This window comes from Oryctolagus cuniculus, chromosome 11, assembly GCF_051225735.1.
Source record: "Oryctolagus cuniculus isolate XC-2025 breed Fujian yellow rabbit chromosome 11, ASM5122573v1, whole genome shotgun sequence".
NCBI classification, from domain to species: Eukaryota; Metazoa; Chordata; class Mammalia; order Lagomorpha; family Leporidae; genus Oryctolagus; species Oryctolagus cuniculus.
In genome coordinates, this window is record NC_142877.1 from 71,871,054 (window position 1) to 71,895,679 (window position 24,626).

Consider the following 24,626-nt stretch of genomic DNA (forward strand, 5'->3'; position numbering starts at 1 on the left):
ATTTTCAATTATCTTTATATACAGAAGATTGATTTAGTGTATATTAAGTAAAGATTTCATCAGTTTGCACCCACACAGAACATAAAGTGAAAAATAGTTTCAGTACTAGTTATAGCATTAATTCACATTGAACAACACATTAAGGACAGAGATCCTAATGAGGAGTAAGTGCACAGTGACTCCTGTTGTTGACTTAACAAGTTGACACTCCTGTTTATGGCGTCAGTAATCACCCTAGGCTCTAGTCATGAGTTGCCAAGGCTAAGGAAGCCTTTTGAGTTCACCGACTCCAATCTTAGTTAGACAAGGTCCTAGTCAAAGTGGAAGTTCTCTCCTCCCTTCAGAGAAAGGCTCCCTTCAGAGAAAGGTACCTCCTTCTTTGATGACCCGTTCTTTCCCACTGGGATCTCACTCGCAGAGATCTTTCATTTAAGTTTTTTTGTTTGTTTGTTTTTTGCCAGAGTGTCTTGGCTTTCCATGCCTAAAATACTCTCATGGGCTCTTCAGCCAGATCCGCATGCCTTAAGGGCTGATTCTGAGGCCAGAGTGCTGTTTAGGACATCTGCCATTCTGTGAGTCTGCTGTGTATCCCGCTTCCCATGTTGGATCGTTCTCTCCCTTTCTGATTGTATCAGTTAGTATTAGCAGACACTAGTCTTGTTTTGTGATCCCTTTGACTCTCAGACCTATCATTATGATCAGTTGTGAACTGAAATTGATCGCTTGGACTAGTGAGATGGCATTGGTACATGCCACCTTGATGGGAGTGTATTGGAATCCCCTGGCACATTTCTAACTCCACCATTTGGGACAAGTCCGATTGAGCATGTCCCAAATTGTACATCTCTTCCCTCTCTTATTCCCACTCTTATATTTAACAGGGATCACTTTTCAGTTAAATTTAAACACCTAAGAATAATTGTGTGTTAATTACAGAGTTCAACCAATATATAGTATTAACCAGAACAAAAAAAATACTAAAAGGGATAAAGTATTAAATTGTGCATGAACAATCGAACAAGGGCTGATCAAGTCACTGTTTCTCATAGTGTCCATTTCACTTCAACAGGTTTCCTTTTTGGTGTTTGGTTAGTTGTCGCCGATCAGGGAGAACATATGATATTTGTCCCTTTGGGACTGGCTTAATTTACTCAGCATGATGTTTTCCAGATTCCTCTATTTTGTTGCAGATGACCAGATTTCATTGTTTTTGACTGCTGTATAGTATTCTATAGAGTGCATGTCCCATAATTTCTTTCTCCAGTCTACTGTTGATGGGCATTCTTACATAGCTCTGTCCCACCCCCACTTTGATTTGAGGTATTGTTATAATACATGTTACATCTCATTCAACCCTAATGATGCATAACTAAAACAGTTACTTTACTGTTGAACTTTACCTTTGTTCAGTGAAACTTTGCTCCCACACTTCCTTGCTGTGTCATATGTTTGGCAATTTTTTTGAAATGAGGCATTGTAGACTGTCTATTATACAGGCAGACCTCAGAGACATTGCAGATCTGGTTCCAGACCACTGCAGTGGAGTTAACATCACAATAAAGCAACTGACACAAATTGATTTCTCAAAACATGTAAAGTTACATTTAAATTATACCAAGGTCTACAGCATATGTAAGACCATGTGTGTCTTAATTTGAAAATATTTTATTGATTTAGGATGCTGGCAATCCACAGAGCCTTCAGTGAGTTGTAATCTTGCTGGTGGAGGGTCTTGCTTTGATGGTGATGGATGTTGATTGATCAGAGTAGTATTGTTGAAGCTTGAAGTGGCTGCGACAATGTCTTAAAATAAGAGAGTGGCAGTTTGTGGAATTGGTTGACTCTTCCCTTCATGAAGGATTTCTCTGTAGCATGTGATGCTGTTTGATAGCATCTTATCCAGAGTCGAACTTCTTTCAAAATATGAGTCAGCAGTGAGCACAGCAGTTGTGATGCTGCTTGGAATGCCTGCCTCCCAAATTAGAGCGCCTGGGTTCAAGTGCTGGCTCCACCTCTTATTACAGCTTCCTGCTAATGCACACACTGGGAGACAGCAGGTCAAGTACTTGGGTCCCTGATACCTACTTGGGAGACCCAAATTGAGTTCTCAGCTCCGGCTTCAGCCTGGCCCAGCCCCAGCTGTTATAGGGACGATGATCTAGCAGATGGGAGATCTCTGTCTGTTTCTCTGTCTCTCTGCCTTTCAAATAAGTCAAATAAATAAATATTAAAAGGAAATTCGTGGCAGTTCTCTTAAACTGACACTGTTCTTTTCTTTTCTAAGATTTTATTTATTTATTTGAGAGGTAGAGTTACAGACAGTGAAAGGGAGAGGAGACAGAGAGAGGTCTTCTTTCTGCTGGTTCATGCCCCAAATGGCTGCAACAGCCAGAGCTGGGCTGATCCAAACCAAGGAGTCAGGAGCTTCTTCCAGGTCTCCCACGTGGGTGCAGGGACCCAAGCACTTGGGCCATCTTCTACTGCTTTCCCAGGCCATAGCAGAAAGCTGGATTGGAAGAGGAGCAACTGGGACTCAAACCAGTGCCCGTATGGGATGCCAGTGCCACAGGCAGAGGATTAACCTGCACCACAGTTCCGGCCTCGACACTGCTCTTTAAATATATATATAATGTTCTAAATACTTTGTTGTCATTTCAGCAATATTTGCAGCATCTACACCAGTAGATTCCATTTCAAGAAACCACTTTTTTGCTCATTCATAAGAAGCAACTCCTCATTAAGGTTTTAATCATCAGATTGAAAGTCAAACTTACTCTTTGACCCGTGGACTACAGAATGGGTGTTGTATTAACAACCATGAAAACAATATCAATCTTGTTATACATCTATAACAATTCTTAAGTAACCAGGTACATTATCAAGGACTAGTAATATTTTGGAAGGAATGGTTTTTTTCTCAGCAATAAGTCCCAACAGTAGAGTTAAAATATTCAGGCAACCATGTTGTATACCAGGGATGAGGGATGTGTAGCCCACAGAATGTATAAGGCCTGAGAAATCATTTGGACTGTGTCTCCCAAAGCAACCACAGGTGTGACTCAAAATTCAATAAATCTGTAGCAGGCTAATTTTTTTTTTTTTTTTTAACAGGCAGAGTGGACAGTGAGAGAGAGAGACAGAGAGAAAGGTCTTCCTTTTGCCGTTGGTTCACCCTCCAATGGCCGCCGCGGCCGGCGCGCTACGGCCGGCGCACTGCGCTGATCCGATGGCAGGAGCCAGGAGTCAGGTGCTTTTCCTGGTCTCCCATGGGGTGCAGGGCCCAAGCACCTGGGCCATCCTCCACTGCACTCCCTGGCCACAGCAGAGGGCTGGCCTGTAGCAGGCTAATTTTAAAGATTTATTTATTTACTTGAAAGTCAGAATTACACAGAGAGAGAGAATGAGAGGGAGAGAAAGAGAGAGAGCGTCCTCCATCCTCTGGTTCACTCCCTAGTCGGCTACAATGGCTGGAGCTGTTCCAATCTGAAGCCAGGAGCCATGAGCCTCTTTCGGGTCTCCGACATGGGTGCAGGATCTCAAGGGCTTGGGCCACCCTCCACTGCTTTCCCAGGCCATAGCAGAGAGCTGAATGGGAAGTGGAGCAGCCGAGAATCCAACCGGTGCCTATGTGGGATGCCAGCCCTGCAGGCGGCAGCCTTCCCCGCTACGCCACAGCGCTGGACCCCAAGCACGCTAATTTTCAAGTTGATAATTTTATATGGCCGACGACTAATGTTATAAATACGCAAATGGTCCCTGCTGGTAAAAAGGTTCCTCACCTCTGTAAGTAAATGTGCTGTCATACAGGCTCTGTTGTTCCATTTGTATAGCACAAGAATAGAGTTACTGTAATTCTTAAGGACTCTATGACATCTGTAATGGTAGGTGAACATTGACTTTAAGCTAAAGTCACCAACTGCTTTAGCCCCTAACAAGAGAGTCAGTCTGTCCTTGGGAGCCTCCAAGCCAGGTCTGACTTCTCTCCAGCCATGAAAGTCCTAGGTGGCATCTTCTTCCAGTAGAAGGCTGTATCATCAACACTGAGATCTGTTTAAAGCAACCGCTGCCATCAGGGATCTTAGCAAGATCTTGTGCATAACCTGCTGCCTGTGGTACATCAGCACTTGCTGCTTCACTTTGCACTTTGAAGTTGTGAGACGGTATCTTTTCTTAAACCTCATGATTCAAGCTCTGCTAACTTCAGACTTTTCTTCTGCAGCTACCCCCACCTGTCTCAGCCCCCATGAAACTAAGGACAGTCCAAGCCTTGCTCTGGAATCAGCTTTGACTTTAAGGAATGTTGTGGTTGGACTGATTGTCTGTCTAGACCACTAAGACTTTCTTCATATCAGCAGTATGCTTTCATAAGTATGATGCTTTCTTATCATTCCTGTGTTCACTGGGATGGCATCTTTAATTTCTTGAAGAACTTTTCCTTTGCATTGAAAGCTTGCTGTTTGGAACAAGAGGCATAGATTTTAGTCTGTATCAGCTTTCAACATGACTTCTTCACTAAATTTAATCCTTATTTTAAAGATTTATCTTATTTAATTCAGAAGCAGAGTTACAGAGAGAGAGGGAGAGAGAGACAGAGACAGAGAAAGAAAGAGAGGTATTCCATCCTCTGGTTCCCTCCCCAAATGGCTGCAATGGCTGGAGCTGGGCTGATCCAAAGTCAGGAGCCAGGAACTTCTTTCGGGTCTCCCACATTGGTGCAAGGGCCCAAGCACTTGGGCCATCTTCCACTGCTGTCCCAGGCCATTAGCAGGGAGCTAGATTGAAAGTGGAGCAGCTGGGACTTGAGCCAGCACCTATATGGGATGCTGGCACTGCAGGCGACGGCTTTACCCTCTACGCCACAGCACCAGCCCCAGTTTAACCCTTTTTAACTTTAATATTTAAAGCAAGACATGTGTCTTGTGAAATTTACCATCTTCTATGCATGCAGTTCATGGCACCCCAATACAATTACAGTAGGGAAGTCTAATCTCAGATCAGCATAATAAAATGAAAAAGCTTGAAATGATCTGAGAGTTACCTAAATGGGACATGACACAGGGACATGAAGTGATCACAAACCATTGGGAAAATGGGACTGGTAGACCTATTCTGTGCAGGATTGCCACATGCCTTCACTTTGTGAAAAAGCAGTAAAATGAAGGGCCATAAAACCTACCTATATATTTTTCCTATACATGTGTACATATCCTAAAGTTTAATTTATAAACTAAGCACAGAACAAGATTAACAACAAATAATAGAATAACTATAACAATATATTGTCATAAAAGTTATGTGAATGTGGTCTCTCTGAAAATATTTAATTGTGCTAAACTCACCTTTCTTCTTCCTGTGATGATGTAAAATGATACAATGCTCACATGATGAAATGAAGGGAGAATAGCAAGCATAATGACGTAACATTAGGCTACTCTGTAAGAATTACTTAAGCACAAGCACTGTGGTATCAAAACATTTGATCTGATAACTGAGTGGACAAAGTGACTAACGGACAGGTAGCATATACAGTGTGGCTACACTGGACAGAGGGACAGGTCACATCCTGGGTAGAATAAACCAAAATAGCATGAGATTTCATCACATTATTCAGAATGGTACCCAGTTTAAAAGTACTGAATTGTTTATTTCTGGAATCTTCCTTTGAATATTATTGGAACATGATCAACTTTTTTTTTTTTTTTTTTTTTTGCTTGAGAGTCAGAGTTACACAGAGAGATGAGAGGCAGAGAGAGAGAGGTCTTCCATCCGATGGTTTACTCCCCAGTTGGCTGCAACGGCCAGAACTGCGCTGATCTGAAGCCAGGAGCCAGGAGCCAGGAGCTTCTTCTGGATCTTCCACACGGGTGCAGGGGCCCAAGGACTTGGGCCATCCTCTACTGCTATCCCAGGCCATAGCAGAGAGCTGGATGGGAAGTGGAGCAGCCAGGACTCAAACTAGTGCCCATATGGGTTGCCAGCTTCACAGGCAGCAGCTTTACCCACTGTGCCACAACATCAGTTCCAAAAAATGACATTTCTATCCTTAGTTCATTGACCAGAACTAGTTACATAGCTCTGCCAGACCACTCAAGACTGAGGAAGTATGGTCCTCTTTGTGCCGGGAAGGACACAGAACCGAACATGCAAGAGTACTTGAAGTTTCTACCATAAGTCTTCTATCTCAGCTGCTCACCAAACAGAATCCTGTTCTGCCTCTAGTTCTCAGTCAGCTGGAAACCTGTGAGGCCTTCACTGTCTCTTCTGAATAGACTTTAGGTTCTCTCTCTGCTCCATCAGCACGCTATGCATCAGCAAAAAGACAGCATCTTACTGCATTACGGTTGTTTGCCTGTCCTTTAGAAGCAAACGGCCGTTCTTTCTGACTTTGGCATACTTCACACCAGTTTAGCACCTCTCCCATTGAAAATATTCAACCAACATTTATTATTTATTGAATTACGAATGGATGCATCCTTAAACTTTATAACCAAATATTACACTGTAGTCTTTTCTATAATAAAATTACACATAATTCCTTGACAGTATAGATTAATGTTTTACCCTTGTGAACTTTACTTTTTTAAAAAAGATTTATTTATTTGGAAGGCAGAATTACAGAGAGCAGAGGCAGAGAGAGAGAGAGAGAAAGAGAGAGAGGTCTTCTATCCACTGGTACACTCCCCAAATGACAGCAATGGCCAGAGCAGAGCCCACGTCTTCATTTTTGTTTTTTTAAGATTTATTTATTAGTGAGAAGACAGAGAGTTACAGAGAGGCAGAGGCAGAGAGAGGTCTTCCATCCACTTGTTCACTCCCCAGATGGCTGCAACAGCCAGAGCTGCGCTGATCTGAAGCCAGGATTCAGGAGCTTCTTCCGGGTCTCCCACACGGGCGCAGGGATGCCCTTGGGCCATCTTCTGCTGCTTTCCCAGGCCATAGCAGAGAGCTGCATTGTAAGAGGAGCATCCGGGACTCGAACCAACACCCATACGGGGTGCCGGCACTGCAGGCGGTAGCTTTACCTGGTATGCCACAGCGTTGGCCCCAGTGATCCACCTCTGATCCAGCTCCTTGCTTATGGCCTTGAAAAGCAGCAGAAGATGGCCCAAGTGATTGGGCCCCTGCCACCCACGTGGGACACCTGGCAAGAGCTCCTGGCTCTAGCCTGTCCCAGCCCTGGCCACTGCAGCCATTTGGAGAGTGAACTAGTGGATAGAAGATCTCTTTCTCTCTATCTGCCTCTATCTCTGTAACTCTGACTTTCAAATAAGTAAATGTCTTTTAAAAATAATAAAATACCTCAGTCTGAGCACAGAAGTTGACTATTACAGGTGGGGAGGAGTGGAAGGAATGGAAAGAGTTTGGAAAAATAGAGATGTGGTTTATTAATTGTGACAAATATACTCTACAAGCTGCTAATAATAGAGGAAGCTCAGTTCTATAAATCAGGCATGGATTACGATCCAGGCCGTAGCAGCAAAGCTCTGGATCATGGTATCCTGCTGGTTGGCTGCTATGGCTTTGAAGGAACACATCGGAATATCACTAAACATTGGCTTGTGAAGAACAGCTGGGGTCCAGAGTGGGGCAGCAATGGCTATGTAAAAATCTTTAAAGACAAAGACAATCACTGTGTCATTTCCAGGAGAGCCAGCTCCCCCACTGAGTAAGTGGAGGGATGGCAGTATGGAGGACTTGAGGATGCATGTCTGGAGGGATTTTTATCTTAAAACAGATAAACCCTTATTGTGCAAGGTGGGACACTTGAATTATTGAGAATCCAACTTGTGATTTGAATTCTGTGACATATTTAAAAAGAGTAAAATGTGAGCACTACTTTACTATTATTAACAGCTTTATGATATTGCAGACTTGTTGCTTAACTCTAAAAAACCAGGAAGCTAGACATGGCTTATTGATTATGGCATATACATCGCATTAATGTATTCATGGGGAGGCTGAGTGTGGGTATATGGGCACTTTGTACTGCTTCACAATTTCTATTTTGTGAATCAAACTATTTTGAAATTAAAAAGTTTCTGAAATTATTCTTTTTTTTTTAAACTCCAGGCTGTCTTTTATAATGAGTAATGATTTTCTAATGTTCAAGAAGGATGTCCTTCAGCAGTTTGTGGTTGGTTTTTGTTTGTTCGTTCATGTTACTTCATTTCATTACTTGTAATGTCCGAATCCTGTTTTTTTTTGTTTTTTGTTTTTTGTTTTTTTTTATTCTTTTGGCAGGCAGAGTGGACAGTGAGAGAGAGAGAGACAGAGAGAAAGGTCTTCCTTTTGCCATTGGTTCACCCTCCAATGGCCACTACAGCTGGCACACTGCGCTGATCCGAAGCCAGGAGCCAGGTGCTTCTCCTGGTCTCCCATGGGGTGCAGGGCCCAAGCACTTGGGCCAGCCTCCACTGCCTTACTGGGCCACAGCAGAGAGCTGGCCTAGAAGAGGGGCAACTGGGACAGAATCCGGTGCCCCAACCGGGAATAGAACCTGGTGTGCCGGCGCCGCTAGGCGGAGGATTACCCTATTGAGCCGCGGCGCCAGCCTGGAATCCTGTTTTAACATATGGTGGTCAGAAGACAAGAGCAACACTTCCATGGCAGGTAGAGTGCATTTTTGATACAGTGACTTTACACAAGTAACTGTGCACCTCAGTGGGAATGCGCAGGACAAGCCTTCAAGGAGTGTAAGTCCTCAAAGAGCACATGGTGGCAGGTATGAATTTGTGATAATAAATGTCAATCACAGATGACGTGTGATTGACGTGTACGTGCTATAAGTGCTGAGTCCTCTGAGCTCAGAGATGGCGTGCTCAGGGAGTAGAGTGGGTCAGAGGGAGAGACTGGAGTTAAGGAGATGAGGTAGAAGGCCATGTTGATGGTCCAGTCAGGAAATTCAGGTCTGAATCAATCCACACTCTGAAGTCCACAGAGGATATTTGACTTGCAGTCTGATTTTGAGAGAGATTTTAATTTTAAGGGAGATATTTTAATTTTAAATGTAATCTTTATGGCTTTAGGTTTGTTGTATTCCCATTGTTTTTCTTTTTTACAAAAATTAGTAGTCATGAATGTATACATGTGTAAACCTTTCTTTTAAAAAATACTTGTTTTAAAGGCAGTTAGAAAGATCTTCCATCCACTGATTAACTACCCAAATAGCCACAATGGCCAGGACAGGACCAGACCAAAACCAAGAGTCCTGAACTCTGTCCTGGTTTCCCATGTGAGTGGCAAGGTCCAAAGACTTGGGCTATCATCCACTGACTTTCCAGGAGCATTAGCAGAGAGCTGGATCAAAAGTAGAGTGGCCAGGACTTGAACCAGTGCTCATATGGGATGCTGGTGTCTCAGGCTAAACCACAACACCAGCCCCAACTTTTGTCTTTTAGAAGATAGTACACTTAGGGGAGCAGCTTAAAAATATCTTTGCTTCCCAGTTGTTAAAAATGTCCATGTTTAGGGGCTGGAGCTGTGGCACAGTGGGCTAAGCCTCTGCCTGCAGCACTGGTATCCCATATGGGCGCCAGTTTGAGTCCCGGCTGCTTCACTTCTGATCCAGCACTCTGTTGTGGCCTGGGAAAGCAGTAGAAGATGGCCCAAGTCCTTGGGCCCCTGCACCCACGTGGGAGACCCAGAAGAAGTTCTTGGCCCAGGCCCAGCCATTGCAGCCATTTGGGGAGAAAACCAACGGATGGAAGCACTTTCTCTTTGTGTCTCCCTCTCTCTCTAACTCTGTCTCTTCAGTAAATACATTTTTTTTTAAAAAATCAATTTTAAAGCAGATTGGAGTTTATCATTCTATACATTTTTAATTTACTGACTTTTTAAAAAAAATTATTTATTTGAAAATCAGAGTTAACACAGAAGGAGAGGCGGTGGGGGCGGGGAAGGAGAGTTCTTCGATCTGCTGGTTCATTCCCCAATTGGCTGCAATGGCTGAAGCTGTGCAGATCTGAAGCCAAGAGTCAAGAGCTTCTTCCTAGTTTCCCACATGGGTGCAGGGGCCCAAGGACTTGGACCGTCTTATACTGCTTTCCCAGGCCACAGCAGAGAGCTGGATTGGAAGTGAAGCAGCCAGGACTCCAACTGGCGCCCACGTGGGATGCCAGCACTGCAGGCGGCGGCTTTACCCGCTATGCCACAGCACCAGTCCCTACTGATTCTTTAATTGAACATCAGTTTGAGTCATCAAATAAGCTGTTTTCCAAGATAGATGTGTGAGATTCTGTCACCAGCCCTCATCATCTTTACGATAAGCTGACTTTGTTACAAGACCTGTGTGTAAATGCAGTGATGTTGGTGGGTTGGAAACAGACTGTTCCAGTACTTCACCGAGGTGTGCTGTTCGGGGGAGGACTGAAGAGTAAAGTAGTGTAGCTGCCGAGGCCAGCGCTGTGTTGCAGCAGGTTAAGCTACTGTCTGCAATGCCAGCTTCCCATGTGAGTGATAGTTGGAATCCCAGCTGCTCTGCTTCTGACCCAGCTTCTGGCTAATGCACCTGGGAAAGCAGCAAAAGATGGTTCAAGTGCTTGGCTCTTGCCACCCATATGGGAGGCCAAATGGAGCTCCTGGCTTTGGCCTGGCCCATCCCTGGCCATTGCCGCCATTTGGGGAGTGAGCCAGCACATGGAAGATCTTTCCATCTCTCTTATCTTGTAATTCTGCTTTTCAAATAAATGAAGTAAATCTTTTTTTTTAAGATTTATGTATTTATTTAAGAGGCAGAGTTACAGACAGGGAGAGACAGTCAACCATCTGCTGGTTGACTCCCCAAATGGCTGCAATGGCCAGAGCTGGACGGATCCCAAGCCAGGAGCTTCTTCCAGGTCTCCAAAGCACTTGTGCCATCTTGCATGCTTTCCTAGGCCATTAACAGAGAGCTCGATCAGAAGAGGAGCAGCCAGGACGCAAACCAGCACCCACATGGGATGCTGGCATTACAGGTGGAGGCTTAGCCTACTATGCCATAGTGCTGGTCCCCCCGCCATTTTTTTTTTTTAAATAATGTAGCTGCATCCAGAATAACTTAGAGTGATGCCAAAAGAGGGAACAGCATCATTTTCAATTTAATGTACATATAAATTGTTAACAATACAGTAAGCATTTTATCTGATTGGCTTCTAAGAGTTATATAAAATGCTTGTTTGTCAAGGGATGGAAAAATACAACCCAGTTTATGAGCCCACTCCCCTTTCTTGGTGACAATTTCTTCCCACCTTCCCCTGCCATCTGGATTCTCAGGTCTCCAGCAGTTCTTCCTGCATCCCATCTAGGGTGATTTTTTTTTTTTAAGATTTGATCCAGTTACTTTCCCATTTAAATACTCAGGAATAGTCTCCCTTTGTCTCCATCCTAAAGCTCCCAAGCATCAGGGTCTGGCCCTACCCATCCCCTCGTTTTCTTTGCTATTTTTTTTTTCACCAGACATCCTAGCTGTTCTTTCAGTGTCTACATCGACTCTTCTTGCCTCGTGGCCTCTGAGTTTTCGAACCTGCTGTTTCAGCCTCTCTCTCCCCCAGTTTCCTTACTCTTATTTGGAGAACCACAGCTCATTCATTCAAGTCTCAGCTGGAAACTTCTACACAAGTTTCTCTCTGCTGAGTTCTCCCATACGCACTGCATTCTCCAGTCTGTAATGCCTGTCACACTTAAAATTATGTGCTGTCAATCAGCATGGCTTACTATGCCATAAATTCTCTGTGGGCAAGGATGAGATCTTCATAGTTCCTCTAACGGCCTAAGTTCCGGTGTTTGCTTAGCAGACAATAAAAACAGCTCTAAAGAATACTGTCAAACAGTGTTTCTCACTCAGCTTGCCACCTGGCAAAGACAACCACAATAAAAGACATGCAGAAAGAAACACAGGAGCTGTGAAGTCACGGTAGCTTTTGCTAAACTGTGTCTACACTTCAAGCACACCTCCACGAGTCTTAACTTTACAGAAGTGTTCTCTTTCAAAACTACCTTCAGTGACTTCTCCAGGTGAGGCCCACTCCCCGTGCTCCCTGCCTTTGCTCATCCTGCCTCCTCCGTCTAGGACACTGCCCACCTACCCTCAATGCCCTCCAGGCCCCTGGTTTTCTTTGCACTAACTTTTCAACTACTTAAATGGGCCTGACTCTCATCCAGGACTGCCCCGTCTTCCTTGTTCCCTCTGATGTCTTAGAACCCCCTGCACCTGGCACAGAATGGTCTAGTCAGTGCTTAGTTTTTGTTGAGAAGTGAATGAAGTCAGGATTGGCGAAACACTGAGTCCTCCCTGTTAGGGGATTTGTGCTCTGATGATGAAAATAAGACCCATGATTGCAGTTGTGAGATAGAGTGTTATCCACAGCTTACATTTCCTTACACCTCCAATTCAGCCATGGTAGTCACTCTGATAAGTGCTTATTAGAGACCTACCATGTGCCAAGTACAGGGTTAGGTGTCATGGGAAAGGGAGATACATAAAAAGATCTTCAAGTCTAGTAAGAGAGGGAATTAGGTAACCAACTATATGAGACTTCCAGAAAATGCTGTTTAAAATAAAAAGGATGGGCACCAGGTTCTAGTCCCGGTTGCTCCTCTTCCAGTCCAGCTCTCTGCTATGACCTGGGAAGGCAGTGGAGGATGGCCCAAGTGCTTGGGCCCCTGCACCTGCATGGGAGACCAGGAGGAAGCACCTGGCTCTTGGCTTCAGATCGGCGCAGCGCCAGCTGTAGCGGCCATTTAGGGGTAAACCAACGGAAAGAAGACCTTTCTCTCTGTCTCTCTCTCTCAATGTCTGTGACTCCACCTGTCAAATTAAAAGAAAATAAAAAATTTAAAAAATGAAAGAATAATTGATCCTGATGGAATTTAGTTGAACTTTATAGAATTGGCAGGGTTTCCCTAGGCAGAGTAGATGAGAGAAGAGCATGCAGACTGAAGAAACAGGAGACAAGGCAGAGGAGAGAGCAAGTGCACAACAAACACCAGGAACAGTGTGTTTTCCTCAGTGGCTGGAGGGAACGCGCACAGCTGGGTCTTACTAGCTAGAGTGTGTGTCAGGCTAAATGAGCAGGTGGTGGGTTTCAAGCTCAGGAGCTTGTGGCTCTTGGTAGAGGCTATTTTAGCAGAGTATTGGCACTACATTAGCAATAATTCCTGTTACTCGGTCCTTTGGGTATGTTGAATAGCATTAGTTTCTCCCAGCATTAACTAGTAATTTGGCTCAAAATTCAACAACAGCAAGACCATAGCATAAATCAAAGTTAGGTGAGCGTTTGAGGTGAGCATAGTGGCGCAGTGGGTTGAGCTGCATTCCATATTGAGTGACAGTTCAACTCATGCATCCTGGGAAGCAGCAGACAATGACTCAAGTATCTAGGTCCCTGCCACCCACATGTGAGACCTGGCCCAATCCTGAATGTTGCAGGAATTTGGGGAAATGAACCAGAGGATGGATGGTCTCTGTGTGTATGTGTGTTTATGTCTTACTCTTTCAAACAGATGAAAATAAACTACATGCACACACACACATTTATATATATGATTTTTGGAGTTTTGATGGCATCAGAGAACTGAGGAAAATAATCTTCCTTGTTTGATCTGTTTTGCAATGAGCAGGAACATAAATTACGAAGATGTTGAGCACTAAAAGAACAGAAAGTGATCACCCATCCTTGGAAAGAAAATGCACTGGTCTGGATTAAACACACTCAAATCATTTGCATTTTTTCCTGGTGACCAGTGCACCTCAGGGGCCAAGCCCTGCTCCTGAGGCAAGGAAGGTCCCTACAAGAAACCACCCCGACCCTCCGCCAGGCTGCTGCCCTTGCAGGAAGCGGCTGCTTGGGGGGCTGCTTCTGTTCCCAGCCAGGACACAGCCAGGCAAAGGCAGCAGCACCACCTGGCTTCACCTTCAGCTTTCAGCCTGAGGGTGTTGTCCGTCCCCAATCCCAGCATCCATGCTGCTGCAGTGAGACAAGTCTAGGTCCTGTGCACCCACGAGCCAAACCCGGCAGGGCAGCATGAGCTGAGTAAGGAGTCAGGTGCAGCTGGCCTGACTGGGCTCCTAAGGTCCCCAACAGCATCAGGGGGTAGTGCTGCTTCACAGGCAAGTGAGGACTTGGACCCTTTGACAGAAACACATGCACCGCTTCCTTCCCTGAATGTGAGCACTGTTTGCCTCCGTCAGTGGTTTTCTGAGGCATTTTTTTAACAGCGTTTCATGTTTCTCTCCCAGTGGCACAAACAGACGGTAATTATTGAACACCAATAGAGAAAATAGGAATGCAGGAACAACAGCAGCAGCAGCAAAGACACCGAAGTAGTAGTGCTGTAAATTACAGTGAAACAGAATTATGAAAGCAGAGGGGACTGTCCCAACAGTCTGAGTCACTGAAAATCAGAATAGCTGGGACTGCCTGTGGGGTTGATGGTGACCCCATTCATGGGAACACAGAGCCATTTCAGGACAAGAGTTAAGCCCTAGGGATCCTAGGAGCCCTCTCGTTGTCCACTCTGCAGTCTTATGCTACTCAGACCAAGCAAGTCAAGATACTGTGCTGTAGTGGGTATAAATGGGCTCTACCAAAAATGGGTGCAAGAAACATCACTGCTTTTTTCTTTTTTTAAAGATTTTATTTATTTGAGAAGTAGAGTTACAGACAGTGAGAGGGACAGACAGAGAGAAAGGTCTTCCTTCCATTGGTTCACTCCCCAAATGGGTGCAACGGCCAGAGCTACGCCAATCCGAAGCCAGGAGCCAGGAGCTTCTTCCCGGTCTCCTATGTGGGTGCAGGGGCCCAAGGTCTTGGGCCATCCTCCACTGCCCTCCCAGGCCACAGCAGAGATCTGGACCAGAAGAGGAGCAGCCAACCGGCACTAGAACCGGTGCACATATGGGATGCCGGCGCCGCAGGCAGAAGATTAACCTACTGCACCATGGCGCCAGCCCCCACTGATTTTTCTAAATTAAACAAAACTCATGTCCAAGTTCCACCTCTCCATAAATAGTGAAGCAATAATATTTTTTCTTTGATTTTTGATTTGCTTTTTAAAAAATATGTATTTATTGGATGGACAGAATGATAGCAAGAGAGAGGAGAGAGAATGTGAGAGAGCTTCTCTCCACTGGCTCATTTCCTAAATAGCGACAGTGCCTGGGGCTGGGCCAGGCCAAAACCAGGAACCTGGAACTCCGTCTGGATCTCCCACGTGGGTGGCAGGGGCCCATGCACTTGGGCCACCTTCTGCTGCTTTCCCAGGTGCTTTATCAGGGAGTTGGATCAGAGGCAGAACAGCTAAGACTTGAACAGGTGCTCCAATACAGGATGCTGGTGTCGCAAGCAGCCGCTTAACCTGCCGCACCACAACACCACTTTTCTTTCATGTCTGTAGCTGATCCCCGGTGCAGAAGCTTCTCAAGAAACTACAAAGTCCAGAAAAACCTGGTGAAAACATTGAAGCTTCAGTCTGTCGGGATTACGCTGAGCTGTGCAAACTGTGGTTACTGCCCAGGCAGACGTGGCCATTCAAAGACAGGTGGCTCCTGTTCTCAGCTGTGTGACTCCCAAGGCAGGGCAGTAGTGCCCGTTTGCCCCAGAAGCTCTATGTGCCATCCAAGAGGCCTTTAGCATTGCCTCTGGGCCCCACAATAAGTAGGATCCAGGGCATGTGTTAATTCTTCTATGAAATGGGCTATTAAGGTGGTCATATTTTTAAATGCCAAGGGCTCCTTTTAAGAACTTTTTAAAATTTCTTTATTTTCCTTGTATTTAAAAGGCAGATAGATAGAAATGTAACATCTGCTGGTTCACTCCCCCATATGTCCACAACAGCCAGGTTTGGGCCAGGCAGAAGCCAGGAGCCTGGAACTGCATCCAGGTCTCCCACAGGAGTGCCAGGGAGCCTTGTGATGAGCCTTCGCAAGGATGTGTATTAGCAGGGAATTGGAGCAAAAGCAGAGCTACAACTCAAGCAAGGCACCCTGATAGGGGACACAGGCCTCCCAAAGGGCATTTTAACCACTGCACCAAGTGCTTTCCCATAGTGCTTCTTTCTAAATTCTCTAATTATCTCTTTATTATAACATACTTGCTTGTTCTATGGACATGGTATTTCTCTTGTCTCTCTCTTTTTATTTTTTTTTTATTTTATTATTTTTTTTTTTTGACAGGCAGAGTGGACAGTGAGAGAGAGAGACAGAGAGAAAGGTCTTCCTTTGCCGTTGGTTCACCCTCCAATGGCCGCCGCGGCCGGCGCGCTGCGGCCGGCGCACCGCGCTGATCCGATGGCAGGAGCCAGGAGCCAGGTGCTTTTCCTGGTCTCCCATGGGGTGCAGGGCCCAAGCACCTGGGCCATCCTCCACTGCACTCCCTGGCCACAGCAGAGGGCTGGCCTGGAAGAGGGGCAACCGGGACAGAATCCAGCGCCCCGACCGGGACTAGAACCCGGTGTGCCGGCGCCGCTAGGCGGAGGATTAGCCTAGTGAGCCGCGGCGCCGGCCCGTCTCTCTCTTTTTAAAGATTTATTTTTTTTTTTATTTGCTTGAAAGGCAGAGTTACAGTGAGAGCAGGAGAGACAGAGATCTTCCCTCTGCGCGTTCACTCTCCAAATGGCTGTAACAGCTGGGGCTGGGCAGGGCCAAAGCCAGAAGCCCAGAACTTCTTCCAGGTCTGCCACATGGGTGCAGTACTTGGGCCAAGTACTTGGGCCATCTTCTGCTGCTTTCCCAGGCACATTAGCCAGGAACTGGATGGGAAGTAGAGCAGCTGGGTGTCAAGCCAAGACCCATATGGAATGCAGGCATCACAGGCAGAGGCTTAACCCACTATGCCACAGGGCCGGCCCCTGTCTTTTCTCTTTCATATATCCATTACAGTTTTTATTTTATTTTGTGTTGCCATTGTTTCCTCTTCTCTATTTAATTGGATCTGTCATCCACATTAGCAGTTATCATCAAGTCTGTAGTGTTCAGGGGCCGGCACTGTGGCTCAGTGGGTTAACACCTTAGTCTGACGCCCCGGCATCCCATGTGGGAGCCAGTTCCGGGTGCTCCTCTTCCAATCCAGCTCTCTGCTATGGCCTGGGATAGCAGTAGAAGATGGCCCAAGTGTTTGGGCCCCTGCACCTGTGTGGGAGACCCGGAAGAAGCTCCTGGCTCCTGGCTTCCAATCGGTGCAGCTCCGGCCGTTGCGGCCAGTTGAGGAGTAAAGCATCGGATGGAAGACCTCTTTCTCTCTCTCTCTCTTTTCCTGCTTTTCTTCTCTATGTGTGACTCTGACTCTCAAGTAAAAAACAAATAAATAAATAAATTTCATTGTGGGCCCTAAATATTTGTACCTAGGGGATGTTTCTTCTGGTTCAGGCAGGCATCCCACAAAGGAGTGCTGCTGGATCCTGCCAGGGAGGTCATTTTGCCAGCCAGTTGTGAAGCTCAGTGGGGGCAGGTGGAGAGCTATGGATGGCTTCCTGCTCAGCATGCAGACTTTCACTTCATTTGCATGTTTCCTTTGTGGTGTCGTACCCCCGCCTTTGGCTGTGCCTTCATCCATCCCAGAGACTGTGGTTCATCATCTCAGAAGGTCATCTTCCCATCCTTCTTTTGTGGGGTTCAGAGGTTCTGTTATCTCCATCATTCAGACCCTGTGACCTCATTAGAGGTGTGTAGTACTGTTATTTTCTTAGTTTGTATTGTTAACGTTTCTTCAGGCCAAGCCATTCTTTTTTTTTTTTTTTTTCAAGATTTGCTTTTGTTTGAAAGCAGAGTTAGTTACACAGAGAGAGGGAGAGACAGAGAAAAAGAGATCCCCCATCTGCTGGTTCACACCCAAAATGGCAGCAATGGCCAGAGCTGGGCCAGGTTGAAGCCAAGAACCAGGAACTTCTGGGTCTCCCACCTGAGTGCAGGGGTCCAAACACTTGGTCCATCTTCCACTACTTTCCCAGGCACATGAACAGCAAGCTGGATTGGCAGTGGAAAAGCCAGGACTCAAACCAGTGCCCACATGGGGTGTGGTTATCCCAGGTGGTGGCTTTACCTGCTACACCACAATGCTGACCCTAGGCCAAGCTATTTCTACACTGATTACATCGTGAGGAGGTTTGAGGGTGGTATCTCTAGAAGACATAGAGCATTAATCAAAGGAAATATGTTACTTATGAATATATGATAAAGTTTAAATACAGTTCTAATCATTATCAGAACCCTATAAGAGCATATATCAAGGATCATGCTGGATTTCCAAAGGAAAGTCTTCAGTGGCTAAATTAAGACATTCAGGGTCAGTGGAGATATCATATAACAACATACAGGTAAGAAGTTAAAGTTTGTGGTCATCAGTTATCCTGTTTGGCTCATCTTATGTTTGTAAAAGACGAGTCAGTGATGGCTTTCACAGTCCTCATTGGTTTAGGTGTCGAATCAGGTGCATGCTTGAAGTGTGGATGTGTGTCCAATGATTGACTCCTTTCCGTTTGGCAGTGCAGGAGTTGGTAAGAAGTGCTTGATAGGGTCCTTTCCATCAAGGATGTGGGGACTCCTTTATCTGGTTTCTTTTCCAAAGCAAAAAATCTCCAGGGATATTTTTTTGGAAAGGCCAAAAGATGGAGATACGGGGGGACATTACATCTGCAGGTTCACTCCCCCAAATGCCCACAATAGCCAGGACTGGGCCAGGCTGAAGCCAGGAGCCAGAACTAAACTTCAGATCTCCCACATGGGTGACAGGGACCCAAGTACTTGAGCTGTCACCACTGTGTCCAAGCGTGCACATTAGCTGGAAGCTGGAATCAGAAGTGGTGGAGGAACTCTCACGTCTTAAAGCTACTCTTAAATGGGATGTGGGAGTTCCAAGCAGCCTCTTAACAGCTTAAAATGCCAGCCCCACGAAGCCCCAGGGTTCAGTCTGTGGTCTTTGGTGTCTTCATCTCCCAGGAGCTCACTGTGGAAAGACTCAATTAGCGATTTTTTATTTTTCTAACAGAACTTGTTCCTCCAACCCAGAGGACAGGAGGTAATACACAAGGTGGAAATGTTGGCTTATACGTTTACAAAGGGTGCTGTTGTTGAACCACAAGTCCTCCTATTTGCACACATTATTACTATTATAAAAAGTGAATTCATCTGAGAAAGGGAACATTTATTATTATTATAGGCCTATAGAAATGAGCAGATCATGTCAAAGCCCCATAAATCTTCCCATTCAAATGGGGTTAGGGAATTGATGAGTTAGAGTAAATGGAGTGTAACTGGGCACAGCAGTGTGACAGAACGTGACAGGTGCAGAGGTGAAGGGTAAGGAAAGTCCTTAAAGCATGCACCTTGATAAATCATGCCCTCACATCGCATGGTTAAACATGGCTGCAGAAACATCATAGCATGTGTGTCACCTACCGTGATAATGAAGCATAAGGTAACTCTCAGGTCAGTCTGAGTCGATCTGCACAGGCTCTGTTTACAATCTTGGCTGCCACAAATTATGTCTAGTCATATCAGGGGTTCTGGAAAGACATGGCAGCAGATTTTTTCTTAATCCCAAAGTATTATGTTACTGTGCAATAGGTGGGCAAATGACTATTGTCAGCTGTTAGTGTGTTATGCAGTGTTGGGAAGCTTGCTGTCCATGGTTTCATTGGGAGCCACTGAAGTCACCCTCATGCAAGGGCATGTTCTTGACCTATAAGGTCTAATTGTTGTGGGGAATTCAGTCCCCAGCTGGACTTGCTCCAAGTTTTTGCTTCCACGTGAGAAAAGAATTTAGGGAGGAGGGCCTAGCATTGTGGTGCAGTGAGTTAAGCCACTGCCTGCAACACCAGCAGCCCATCTGAGCTGGCCTGAGTTCCATCTGCTCCACTTCTGACCCAGTTCCCTGCTAATGCACCAGGAAAGAGTGGAAGATGGCCCAGGTCCTAGGGCCCCTGCTACTCATGTGGGAGTTGAAGCTCCTGGCTCCTGGTTTTGACTTGGCCTTGCCCTGACCATTGCAGTCATTTGGGAAGTGTAGCAGTGGATGGACAATCTCTCTCTGTCTCTTTCTTTGTCTCTCTGTCTCTGTCTCTGTCACTTTGCCTTTCAAATAAATAAATAAATCTTAAAAAAAAAAAGAAATGGAAGAGAAGATGCAAAGGTATAGAGGAGAGCAGGATTTATTGAAAGACATAGCACATGCTCAGATGTGAGTCCGGGCAACCTCTCTTTAGGAGGAGGGCAGTGCTGCTGCCCCCACCAGCAGGTCATCCTTTTATAGGCTAGGGGATGGTGCCCAGGGCAGGGCAGTATTCAATGGTGGTGGGGTTTGGGTGGGACTTGAACACCACTAGCTTTGATGTCGCTTTATTGGGGATCTCAGAAGTATCATGGTGTCTCCATGCAGGGTTGGAGCACACACTGCTCTCTCTAGGAAGGCGTCATGGCAGCTTATGCACCATGGGAAGTGAGGCTCCAGTGCATGATGGGGAATGGGTGTACTGAACCTGCAGTCAGACTGATACTTCCAGCCTGCAGGTGTCACTCACAAAAGGAGACGGGGTTTGGTCTGCTCAGGTGTGCAGTCCTCAGCTTCTCATTCCCTAGCTACCTGCCTGCCCACATCATAACTGTTGGCTACCATAGCTAACAGGCTTGTCCTAGGGCAGGGGCCTATGTCAAGACTTCTTTTTTTTTTTGGACAGGCAGAGTGGACAGTGAGAGAGAGACAGAGAGAAAGGTCTTCCTTTTGCTGTTGGTTCACCCTCCAATGGCCGCCACGGCTGGCGCGCTGCGGCCGGCGCACTGCGCTGATCTGATGGCAGGAGCCAGGTGCTTCTCCTGGTCTCCCATGGGGTGCAGGGCCCAAGGACTTGGGCCATCCTCCACTGCACTCCCTGGCCACAGCAGAGAGCTGGTCTGGAAGAGGGGCAACCGGGACAGAATCCGGCGCCCTGACCGGGACTAGAACCTGGTGTGCCAGCGCCGCAAGGCAGAGGATTAGCCTATTGAGCCACAGCACCGGGTAAGACTTCTTGAGAGTAATTACTTTGAGAAGTAATTTTAAATTCTTTTATAGATCATAGTATGTCTTGCATTGGATCATGAAATCCTGAGACTAAGGCTTTTAACTCTTTTTGTCCAGGGAACATACGTAGTATGTAGTTCCCCACATCCAGTGGGTTTGGTTCTAAAAGATGCAGTTACAAGATTTGTCCCTTCATGTAGGGTTTCCTTCCTTTCCTTAATTACAGGCAAAGGTTCAGCTGCGGGGAGGTGAGCAAACTTGAGATCTAGTGTATGAGGAAACTAGGGGGAGGAAGGACAGGGAGGAACTGCATGTAGAACAAGTGGGTGTGCAGATTCAATGTGGTTGGTTTTCCTGTTGCAGCTCCAGTGGCCCTTTTAAGTTCTGTGACAGTCCAAAAATTTTCTTACTTGCTTCATGTATTGAGATGAATTTATCATCCTCTTTTTTTAAGCTTCAAAGTACCAGTCAAAATAGCTTTTTTATTCTATAGATTTTGTTCAAGAGTCTACCCTTTCTAAGTTTTTAAGAAAAGATTCATTTATTTGAAAGGCAAATTGCTGGGTGGGGTTCAAGAGGGTTCATTCTCCAAACGCCTATAACAACCAAGGTTAGGCCAGAATTAAGCCAGGAATTCCATCCAGGAATCCCACATGGGCGGCTGGGACCCAAGTACTGGAGCCGTCATCCACTGCCTCCCAGGGGCATTAGCAAGAAGCTGGATTTAAATAAGACGCATGGAGTAGCTGGGATGCAGACTGGGCATGCCCACATGGGGTGCAGTCATCCCAAGTGCCTTTCCAATGTTTACCGAAGAAAAACTAATTTCACAATATTAAACATTTCCCATTTTGGAAATGTAAGACTTAAATCACCTTTAATAAAATGTTTTTATTTACTCAGATATTTCCATGCACACCAGAAAGAAGTTGATCTCCTTGTTGTTTAGTTTTTGAAATAGCCAATAGGTAGGATCAAGAAGGAGAGGCCTCTTACATGTGACTTAAGGTACTGAAAAGTGCTCTGAGCAAGAAGGACAAAAAGAAAAAGGGGAAAATGGGCCAGGAATAAACCCAGGACATCAATGACCAGAAGGGATGTCTGGAGGCCCAGGAGTAGTTAGCATTCCACCCAGGGGAGAAGCTTAGGTCAGAGGGGCGCAGCGTCCCATGCTGGTACCAAGTGCTAATCTGGACCTCCAGGGGTCCTGAGTCTTCTCTGGGTCCCACATTGGGCACCAAAATACTGTTGATGGAAATAAGCAAGATCTGTAAAAGGACACATTTAAGGTGTATTCGGGGCAGAAGCCCAATGTCTTTCAGCGAGACTTGGGAAGTGTTCTGAATGGTCAGTTCTTGCAAGAATTTATGATTCATGGATCACACAGTGAGCACACATTGGCTTGGCCTAAAAAGATGGGACTTAGGTAAAGGGGGAAGAATAAATTTCTTACTGGCTGAAGATTGTTTTCTTCATCTTCAGGGACAATGAGAGTTGGAAAGCAGCTATTGAAAAGGTTACTATTGGCCGGCGCTGTAGCTCCCTAGGCTAATCATCTGCCTTGCGGCGCTGGCACACCGGGTTCTAGTCCCGGTCAGGGCACCAGATTCTGTCCTGGTTGCCGCTCTTCCAGACCAGCTCTCTGCTGTGGCCAGGGAGTGCAGTGGAGGATGGCCCAAGTCCTTGGGCCCTGCACCCCATGGGAGACCAGGAAAAGCACCTGGCTCCTGCCATCGGATCAGCGCAGTGTGCCAGCTGCAGCGCGCAAGCCACGGCGGCCATTGGAGGGTGAACCAACAGCATAAGGAAGACCTTTCTCTCTGTCTCTCTCTCTCACTGTCCACTCTGCCTCTCTAAAAAAAAAAGAAAAAGAAAAGGTCCCTATTAACATTAGGGAGAATATTTCTGAGAATAGATAAGAAATGTATTGTCAAAGAACAAAGGATAGCTCAGGGTTGCTCCAGATGTGCACATCACCCACACCAAACTAAGCTAATCAATAATAGTAATAGCTCAGTGCATCCACTCAGATAAGTCTACTGAGTGTTTCTCTTCCATGGGGTTTAGGCCTTTTAGAGGCCCTATAATCTCAGAGTTAAAGGGACTAAAACACCTCTTTAAATAGTTACATATTATTATGCTCTCAGTTTCCAGATATTTGTTTATTCCACTCTAAGAAATTAGACTATAACTCTCCAACATTTGAAAAGAAGAGCGAATCTCATTGTCAGAGGCTGAAACCAGCTTAGGTAATGACTGGATGTTCTTTGCCCTTGAGTTTAGAAGAATATATAAGAGACTAGAGATGAACTCTTTTAGCTCCTTTTTTGTCTCTTTGTGTCCTGAAAAATCTGTCTCACTGTTTCAAAATTAGGCCTGGCCTAATACATAGAGTTATACTTGGTTTTTGGACAGGGTCCAGCAGTCATAGCCAATACTGACAGTCTGTAAAGGCCAAAGAGAAAGAGACTGTCGCTGATGAAAAATAAGGATAGCTACGAAGTGATGGTATTCTTGTGTGGCTCAGAATCTGTCTTCATAGGTTGATCTGGAAGGACAGTTCCTCTGGAGTGCTGATTGCATCATTTTTAAAAATGTACAGAAGGAGCACTATTTGCTGCAAGCACAGGTGGTAGAGGCCGGGGCCTGGGCTTAGGAGGCAGCATGTTTCTTGGTGCTGGGGTCGGGGAGCTGGCATGTCCTCCTGCTGGAGAACACTGATAGGCAAGTGTAGGGACTGAAGGAGCGCTAGGTTCTCAGGCAATGCTTTGTTGCAAATCCTGGAAGAGTGCCCCTCTTCCTGTCTTCCGTGCATATACTGTATGATTGCATTTGTTTTGGAACTTGACCAGGATTTCAGCAGTAGCTCATTGTAAAACTTGGCACCCTCTTTCAAAATAGCTATTCATCTGGCTCCTGTAGGAACTGGGATCTTGCACCAGCTGTCACATAAACCCCTGGCTCAGCCCCTCCTCCACAGGCCCAGCATCCACCGCATCCAGGATATCCTGGATGTTGCCAAACTTCCATGCCCATGGACTATAATCTTTTCACCCTCAGCAGGTATAACGTGCTGTTTCCTCCAGCGTATCACCCAGGACCCCAGCAACCTTCATGTCCCTTCCCTGAGCCCCCACAGCAGTCTTACTCTCCATAGCAGCAATCTGTCTGCTCAGAAGCTCAGCTGGTTCAGTTTAGAGGGAAAGATACAGCAACAATGCATTAAGTTTACTAAACTCCTTGCGCTTGTTAATATAGTGTACTCTACTGTACTGAATGTGGTATATAATTTCTGTATGTGGCTAAAAGCTAAAAGCTGTGCTCTTGTTCCATGTGAAATCTGCTGCTGTTGCAATATAAACACTAAGTGTAATGGGATTTGAAGTAAACTACATTACACTTCCTAAAATTTGAAAACTAGGAACTAAGCCTGGAAGTGAAACATGTGAGATTACTCTTCTTTTTACATGAGACATGGTTGGATGTCAGATACTTATAAAGATGGCTTCAGTGCTGATAGTCAAAAACTCAACTTTCTTTTGTCTGTTGATGTGCTTTGATTTCCAATATGCTATTTTGAGTAATCAAATCATTATAAATCTTTTTTTTTTTTTTTGACAGGCAGAGTTAGACAGTGAGAGAGAGAGAGAGAGAGAG

At 45.6% G+C, this 24,626-nt stretch overlaps 1 long non-coding RNA gene across 1 annotated transcript in view; it reads right to left on the bottom strand.

Moving 5' to 3' along the window:
- Nucleotides 1-789: 789 nt before the first annotated feature.
- Nucleotides 790-24,626, bottom strand: part of LOC103348325 (uncharacterized) — a 41,824-nt gene continuing 17,987 nt past the window's right edge. The window contains exon 2 of the long non-coding RNA XR_016216879.1: nt 790-4,453. This is a non-coding gene — a long non-coding RNA (uncharacterized LOC103348325). The remainder of the gene's footprint in view (nt 4,454-24,626) is intronic.